This window comes from Anthonomus grandis, chromosome 13, assembly GCF_022605725.1.
Source record: "Anthonomus grandis grandis chromosome 13, icAntGran1.3, whole genome shotgun sequence".
Lineage (NCBI taxonomy): Eukaryota > Metazoa > Arthropoda > Insecta > Coleoptera > Curculionidae > Anthonomus > Anthonomus grandis.
Window position 1 is genome coordinate 14625982 of NC_065558.1, and position 8604 is coordinate 14634585.

Here is an 8604-nt window from a genome sequence, read left to right on the forward strand (position 1 = left end):
GAAACCTTTTTGATTCCGATCCTGTAAATCCCATCCCGATAAGTATTGTACGTGATTTTACACCGATAGTACTAAAATTGATACCTCGATCTGACTGATCCAATCTCCTCTCATCTCATGATGATTTACCGCCCGGTCCCGTCCGTTCGTTCGTTCGCTCGTATTCCATTTACTTGTTAACATCATTAAAAATGCCCCGAACGTATTATTAACCACAATATGCCCTATCTAAAAATATCGAACGGCAATCTGTGAAATACGAGATTGTATAATGTATAATCTCCACGGCCTGTGTTTTAAAATAAGCTGCTTATATTAGTAGCCGAGATATAGCGTTTAATAATTATTATACAGATTGCCTTCCGTCGTACTGGACATTTTAATCGGTATTGAAGTTGGATATAAGAGGAAGTATAGTATAATCTTATGAGAATGCAGTCTTTTGTGGAACAATGTAAGAAATTATGGTTGACACATTCAATCACAAATATTGTCGAATCAAAATTAGTGGTCAGTACTAATCGTATACCTTCAGAGTAAGGGGAAATTAAGAGTTACATACTTATTTTAAGAAATTATTCTACGCTTAAAATTAACCCCAGTTTTTTACATAAAGATATTAAAAAAGACATTCATTACCGAGATACGAAGTATTTTAAGAAAGGTAACGGTTTCATGATAACAACACTGATACTTTAAAGTGATGTCCTTCCGTTTCGACTTTCGAAGAACTCTTTGAAAGAATATTATTTGTTTTCGTTCGAGCAGTCATAAATTCTTCAAGAGTAATAATAAAGGATAATTTTTAATTTATGATAAAAGATATACTAACAATACTTACTTAGAATTCATATCTCCTCTATAGTGCAATGACAAAAAGCGATTTATGTTTTTTTGGGCACACACACATTTTTTAATTAAGAATAATAATTGTAAATAAGGATGATTATTTTACATTATTTAACAAAATATTTGTACTTCCTATACTTGATACTTACATTAAGTTTTTTTTGACGTTGAATTTAGTTTACGAGCTTCATACGTTACGAAACTTAAATTTTTCTGATGTAATTTGGCATAAAAAATGCGAAAACACATGTAAAACAAATGTTTTTTTTTTTAATTTCTTAATCTGGAACTCTAACATTTTTAATAACCACTAAAAATCTTATATTGGCCTATTTAAAAAACCCGTGGTTCCGAGATACTATAAAAATAGGAATATTTATTCGAATTAGTGCAAATATTTCTACAAATATATTTATTGCGATAACATTATTGAGGAATTGGTAAAAAACGAATATATTCCTTAGATAGACACAATGTACTCAATAACTTGGATTCTGTAAAAAAAACAATGCTGTTCAAACTGCAACACAAATGATGCCATTTTTAGGCGATCTTTCAAAGGCATTTGATTGTATAGATCATGGAATCCTGCCTCAGAAGCTTTCTCATTGTGGGCTTAGGAGAGGAGCCATATAATGGATAATCATTTATCAAAAATAATAATACAGAAGATTTGTATTAATTCCACTGAATCTAATGTGTTAGTAAATGTATTAATATGAGTCCCTTAAGGCTCTGTTCTAGGGCTCTTGTTGCTTTAGATTTTCAAAAACGACTTGTTCTCAGGTAATTTACATTATTTGCTGATGATCCCACAATCTGATGATATCATAAAGATGACATCTTGGTGCAATGCGAATCTTCTTGTATGTATGTACCTAACTTTCCCAAAATAATTATTGTAGCCCTTAGATCAGACCGGCCTTTTGATATTTCTTTTAACAATATTACCATTAAAAATCGGCATGCATTAAAGTTTTTAGATTTAACTATTGTTGCTGCACTTAGAAAAAAGATTTCTTCTGGTTGCTATGCAGTCAGAGTTACTCTTAGTGAACTGAGAAAGTCCATAGGAAAAGACGTGTATTATGCCCTTATCTAGAATCTAGGATGACGTATGGAATTTGATTCTGGGGACTTTTTCATTTCATTACATTTCAGAGAAATTCAAAAACGTGCTATTAGATATTTATGCAAGTCTAGTGGTAGAGATTCTTGTCGACCCCTATTTAAACAGAAAAAGATTTTAACTGTGTTGTTTGTATATAGCAGAAACAGCACTTATTCACAAAAATCGCGAAAAACTCTGATCTAGCAATATTATCCATAAAACAAGATAAATACACAACTTACTTCTTTCAATTTCCCACTCATCTTTGTGACTTTGTCTTAGACTGAGCTGGATATTGCATCATCCAAAAACGGTATATTTCAATTTTTCATTTCAGTTACTTTCAAATTATTTATGGCTACTTGAATCGTCTTAAAATCGTATTTTTTATTCTAATTTAAAATGAACCTTGTCTACTCATGTAGAAGTTTAAATTCTGCACCTATCTATAGACTACCTATATTTTCTGTAAGACATCAATTTACAATCATTTTTAGTTCCAGATACCTTAAGTTTTGAGTTACTTATTTTATTGGGAATTACGTCACTTATAGCAAAAATCAATTTAGAAATTACTATCTTACACGCTCAAAAACTTTCTTCTTCTTTTCAATTTTTGAAACTCATTATGAATTCGTCACAACAATACAGATTTTACCTTAAGTTTTGTTGCAACAAGATTTCATGATTTAGATGGTTTTACAGTATAAAAGTGAAAATGGCACACATTATTCCTTTTTATCGTTTCCCAGTGACCTTAATTCATGTTTTAAAGTCACCTTTTGATGGCGCCATATGTACTCATTGCAAAACAAGGGCGAAAATTAATATAATTGCACTGATAGGGAGTTTTAATATGAAGGAAATGAAGGCATTCCCTTCATATTGAAATGCCTTTATTTCGTTATAGTACCAAGATTTCTTTATCCCCCTAAAAATACTTACTAAGAAAAGTTATAGTGCCTTGAAAAGTAGCTAATAATCTTAATTAATTTTTTATTGTTATAATTTCACTAAACTCGTATAACTATATTTTAATTCGAAGCTGAAGGATTTAGTCAGTAAATGAAAAAAAAAATCGTATAATAATAAGTTTTGTTCAAAGATTTTTTTTAGTAAATTTCATTTCAGTGTATACTGCCTAATTTATTTATATTATAAATTATAAAAATTGAGTATTTTAAAATTAAACTTACGTGTATGCAGCAAGATATTGAGAGTACCATGAAATAAAAATCTTTACAATTTACTGAACTGACCCATCTAACACAGATTAGGTTTACTCACCAGGGAACCTCGACCCCCTTGATTCAGTCATACCAACAATCATCAATATAGCTACTTTATATATGCTAATAATTCATTATATTACATATCTTCTTTCTTCGACGACTAGCTAGTGTCCCCTAAAATAGTTAAGGTGACCCCAGACGCTCCAGTACCGCTAAGCAGTAAGAATCTCAAACTCGGAAACTAAGATAACATATACCAAGATTTTAGAATTCACATGTGTCAATCGAGAAGACAAATGAGAGCCCTCTACAACTCACAAGGAACTGTGTGCTCAGAGGGCATCCCTGTCGATCACTACATAATCGACCACAACCTGGTAATACCTTGCTAAAAAGCGACAAACTCTGTTATATAAAATTCTAGCCATGGGCTTATATAATAGCAACATAAGATATTACTCACATATCGACATGATTTTCCTGTGTACAAAACAATCACAACCATTCTAATAGCCTAGTGGACAAACACCACCACACATGGTAAACTATGACCACTCTATATGTATCATTCCTTATAAGCCAAAGTGCTAGAGTTATGTGACTCACAAGCCACATCGTCAATCGTCAACCCTTAGATAAGATATGCTAAGGACATAATGTGGTTACTTGTTTACATATTTATATTATAGTTAATATTTAAGTAGAACCTAAGACCTTTTACCGTTACTTGCTAATTGATATTCGTACTGTACGAAGTCAATTTAGTATAACTCGTATTTTGTACTCGATTGTCAAATAAACAGTTTTTTTTACAATGATTGACTTTCGAGTTATTTAATTGGCGCGGTCGTCGGTAGGATCTTGGAAAAGTGCATTGCGTTTGGAAAAGCAACGTTCCTGAAACTAGAGCAGTTTTCATTTTAAACTGTTAATCCGAGATTCAACCTCTGCAAAATTTTCCACGATTGACAAGGCAGGAAGAATCATCCGGACGGCAAACTGTAAGTGATACATTCCCTTCCATTTTTTTATTTTGTAAAATTGTGTTTATATTGTTATTATTTTTCTCTTTTAACCTTTATTTTTCCAAATTTTATTTTCGATATCGCAGTAAAATTTAGTGGAGAAGTAAAACCTTTATGAATATCGATTCATTAGTTGATAGGCTCTCTAATTTAAATTTAGTAGAAAATACTACAACAACAATGTCTCTCACTGCCGCAAAAGAAATTGTGTGAGCACACAATCAGACCATTCACAGGTCGACAAGAGCATTTAGAATATTTTATTAACAGCGTAGATATTTTTTTAATAGGTACGGAGCAAATACAAATAACGAAAGTCTAAAGGAATTTGTACTTGCTTTAATTACATGCAAAATTATAGACGAAGCTGGCGATTTTCTTTTATGTCGACCAGATTTAAAATCTTGGAGCGATATAAAAAACGCTTTAAGACTCAAATTCGGCGATAAAACCGACAGACATGTATTATTATAACAATTAAACTTTTTATGTAGAAATAAGAACGAATCCCCTCTAAAATTTATAGACAGACTTAAATTAATACTTATCATTATCGGTAGGAACAAAACAGGTACTACGAGAACAAGCTGAAGCCACAGCTATAACTGTACTCCTTGCTAATGTCCCATAATCCCCCTTTCTTGGAAGACGCAAACCAGCTAGTATTCAATCATAGCCTTCTCCAACAACAAATTTTTTCTAGATCAAGTTATAATAGGCCCCCTCAACATACTTTAAGGCCTAGGTTCGATAATTTTCACAATAGGTCTAACCCAAACCAAGGACCCCACTTTAATCCACAACATACCCCGAACTACCAAAATATTTTTTCTACTCAGCCAAATTTTATCCCAATTAGACAAAACTTCCCTCAAAATTCTTTTTCCCAAACTTTCTCTTCGACGCCTCAATTTCCAAGCCAACCTGTCTCAATACAACCCAGAACAGTAAACACCCACTTCCCATCAAATAGACAAATGTTTGGCGAACCAAAAAATGTGTTTGCACCCGAAAACTCTCACAAACCCACGGAAAAACCGACTCCAATGTCAACAACAAGCATAATTCCTTCTTCACAAACACGAAATTCCAGAAGAAACTATTTCGAAAACCAACAGAGAAACCCCTTTGTTGAAAATCCCCATAGAAATCCCCTTGTTTTTACAGAAGTAACTAATATAGATAACGAACTTACAAACGAAAAAAGCCCCAGAACCCAACAAAACCAAATAAATCAGATTCAACCTCACAACAATTTTGACACCTATTATAATTGCAACTACGAAGACAGTTATAACATGTACCCAAACCATGACTACGCCTACAGTAACAACACAGACTATGATCCCGAAATTTATCATTGTTCGGAAAACCAGGCGTCAAACGACCATCAACATTTTTGGGAAACAGCCCCGGAAAACTCGTATATAGTTTAAATAGTTTTCAAGTCAACTCACCGCCATACATAGAATTAAAAAACCCCACCCTAAAATTATTAATAGATACAGGATGTCACAAATCACTGCTAAGACCCATTGTAGCTGAACAAAATTTCCCACATAAAATTTTTAATTCAAACCACGTCACCTGTACTTTAACACAAAAATAAAGCTTGAATTCCCTTACTAAAAGAATTTAATTAAAACGAAGATTTAGATTATTCATTTTGTATAATTTTCACGAATACTTTGACGGCATATTAGGTTTAAGCGATTTGAGAAAACTTAAATTAAATATAGATCTCAATAATCGTTGCCTAGTAAACAATTCTTGTAAAATTCCACTTTTCTATAGAAATGATTTCAACCTCCATACCCTGTCCAGCAATCGAAGGCATCTTTATCTGCAACCAAGAAACACTATACAACGAGGAGACCTGCATCCAGAAACTTCTATCTACAGGAAACAATGAATGTTCAATCAACAACATCCAGTTTATGGAAACCACAATCGAAAGACTTCATGGAGAAGAACTTCTAATAATCCCAAAGGAAAAGATCACCGTAAAGACAAATTACCGTCCAAACTACCTGTTCAGACTAGAAAAACCAAGCCTAATCAAACTTTTAAACTGCCCAATAGAAATAAATTGAAAGACATACGAAAAAGAAGAAAAAACGGATTTCCAGTACGTCCCTGAAATTCCAGACTTCAGTCTACCACAACGAACCAGAATCTCATAGTTCAACAAGTCAATTTGGACAAAATTAAAAACGCCTAAACTGCACTTAATAATTTAAAGTTTGTAGATACAAATAAAAAAGACACAATTCCCAGATCTACATAGTCACTTCTCACAATTCCGATAGCAATCATTGGAACCTTGGTATTCATCGTATGGAAACTCAAGAAAGCCCTACCAAAGGAAAGCGCTCAGAAAATTCGTGAACATTTAAACCAATCCACATAACCTGGCATGATTTCGATGGTAAAACATATGATTGACAGTAAATATTCCAATAAAATGTTTCACAAATATTTAAATTGCTGACATAGATTATTATTCCCTGAATGTTCCTAAAATTTTTTTTGAGCATTTATTGAATGGCTGTTTAATTCTACGTGAAAGCTCAATGAATTTTGAATTTGCACGGAAGTTGCAGTTATGTAGTAAACCGTTAAGGGATATCCCGTGTCTTCTTTGGCTGAAGAAGAAGAACTATTCGAAAATTCCCTTTTTTCTAATTTTACCAATTGAAAAGGGAAATTGATAGGAGTATATAACTAAAGAGGTCTGTTTGATGACTCGTCCTTCTTTAGGATAAGAACGACATTAGTGGGTCAAGTAAAAATCCGGAGCATGTTATAACCTGGAAACCTATTTATGATTTTTGAAATAGTTAACTCAGTTATTTCATTACTATTATAAATTATTTGTAATACCAAGATCGGACATGAGTTATCAGGTCTGAAAACAGGAAAAAATTTTTGTTTGTTTTCTTCATTAGTTCAGTTTTTTATTTCATATTTTAGTTTGTTTTACCTCTAAAGAAATTAAATTTTCTCATCTCATTCTGATATAATTTGGCCTATCCCATAGGTTTGCCATAGGTGAGCCTTGGGACTTACATATATTAATATTAATAATATATTATATCAATAAGAAACAGTAATTTTTTAGTACTTTTCTTTCACAAAAATACGTTCACACGTTTTAAGTTTGAAACTAAAAAAATATGAGATTCTGTTTTTAACCTAAAATAAATACTGATAAAACTGTATTTGCTTAAAAGCATTACTACATACATCCTTGGCTAAACTAACAATAAAATCAACCCCATCAAACCTTAATTGGTTTTATATTTTCCCCGAAATAACCACAAAAAAAACCCAAAATGCAGTTTTTAACCCTCTTAATAATATTTACCTTTCAGTCACCATCATTATGCTTAATCGGGCGTTAAATTAAAAGCATTTAGTTAACGACGCGTGCACGTTAAAATTAAAATTCCTGGTAAAAAGCGGTCGATAAAGGTGGGCGGTCCGAAATTTCAACTTTTTTTTTATTATTATTAAAATTGACAGTTCGTCCGGGGGTCCGGTCGGCCGTTCATAATTTTACGACTTTATGGGCCGTTTGTGGCTTCATTACCGCCACCTGTTTGCATAATTTGTAACAGTGTCATTCTTGGATTATGATTAGGATTAAAATTAAGATGATTGACCTAAAAATTATATGTATTCCAGAAACAACTCTAAAATTACTGATTAATTATGTAGATGTGCTCAATGGTAAATTCGAGGTCATAAACACAGCCCTGATGAAATACCTTAATTGTTTGACTCGTTTCTTCTAAATTCTGTTGGTATCTTTAATAGGAATTTATTAAAAGCAGATCCACCAACAGATCTAATTTATAGCAATTTTATTTTGAATAGTAGGGAATAGTGTTATCAGGTTGATTCTATTTATACCGATTATTCTAAATCATAATTTTTTAATTGCAAAGTTGAGAGCCTTGGACGTTGGTGGTAGTTTGTCTATTGGTTGCAGATTTTCCTAGTAAATATAAAAAGTTCAATACGTCTTCCACATCAAACTCTCATTTTTCTTGCATTTGCAATTAATGTTTCTTTTGAAACAGTTACATTTCCGAGCAAAATATCTATATTGTTTGGCTTTCGGATGCTTTACTTAAGCATGATTGGTGCAATATTTATGTTTCTGGATAATCTTTATTTAAGCTTAAACGCAGCCGCAGCGCTTATCAGTAATTTCTCCAAAGCGTGAATAACAGAGTATGTACGTAAATACTCTGGAATAGTTCAATTTATTCTTACCTGGCAGAAGAAAATTTATAAAGTGGGATGACTTATCTACTGTAAGCTTAATAGATCATGGAGTCCTCCAAGGTTTCGTGCATGGTTCTATATTATATTAATGACC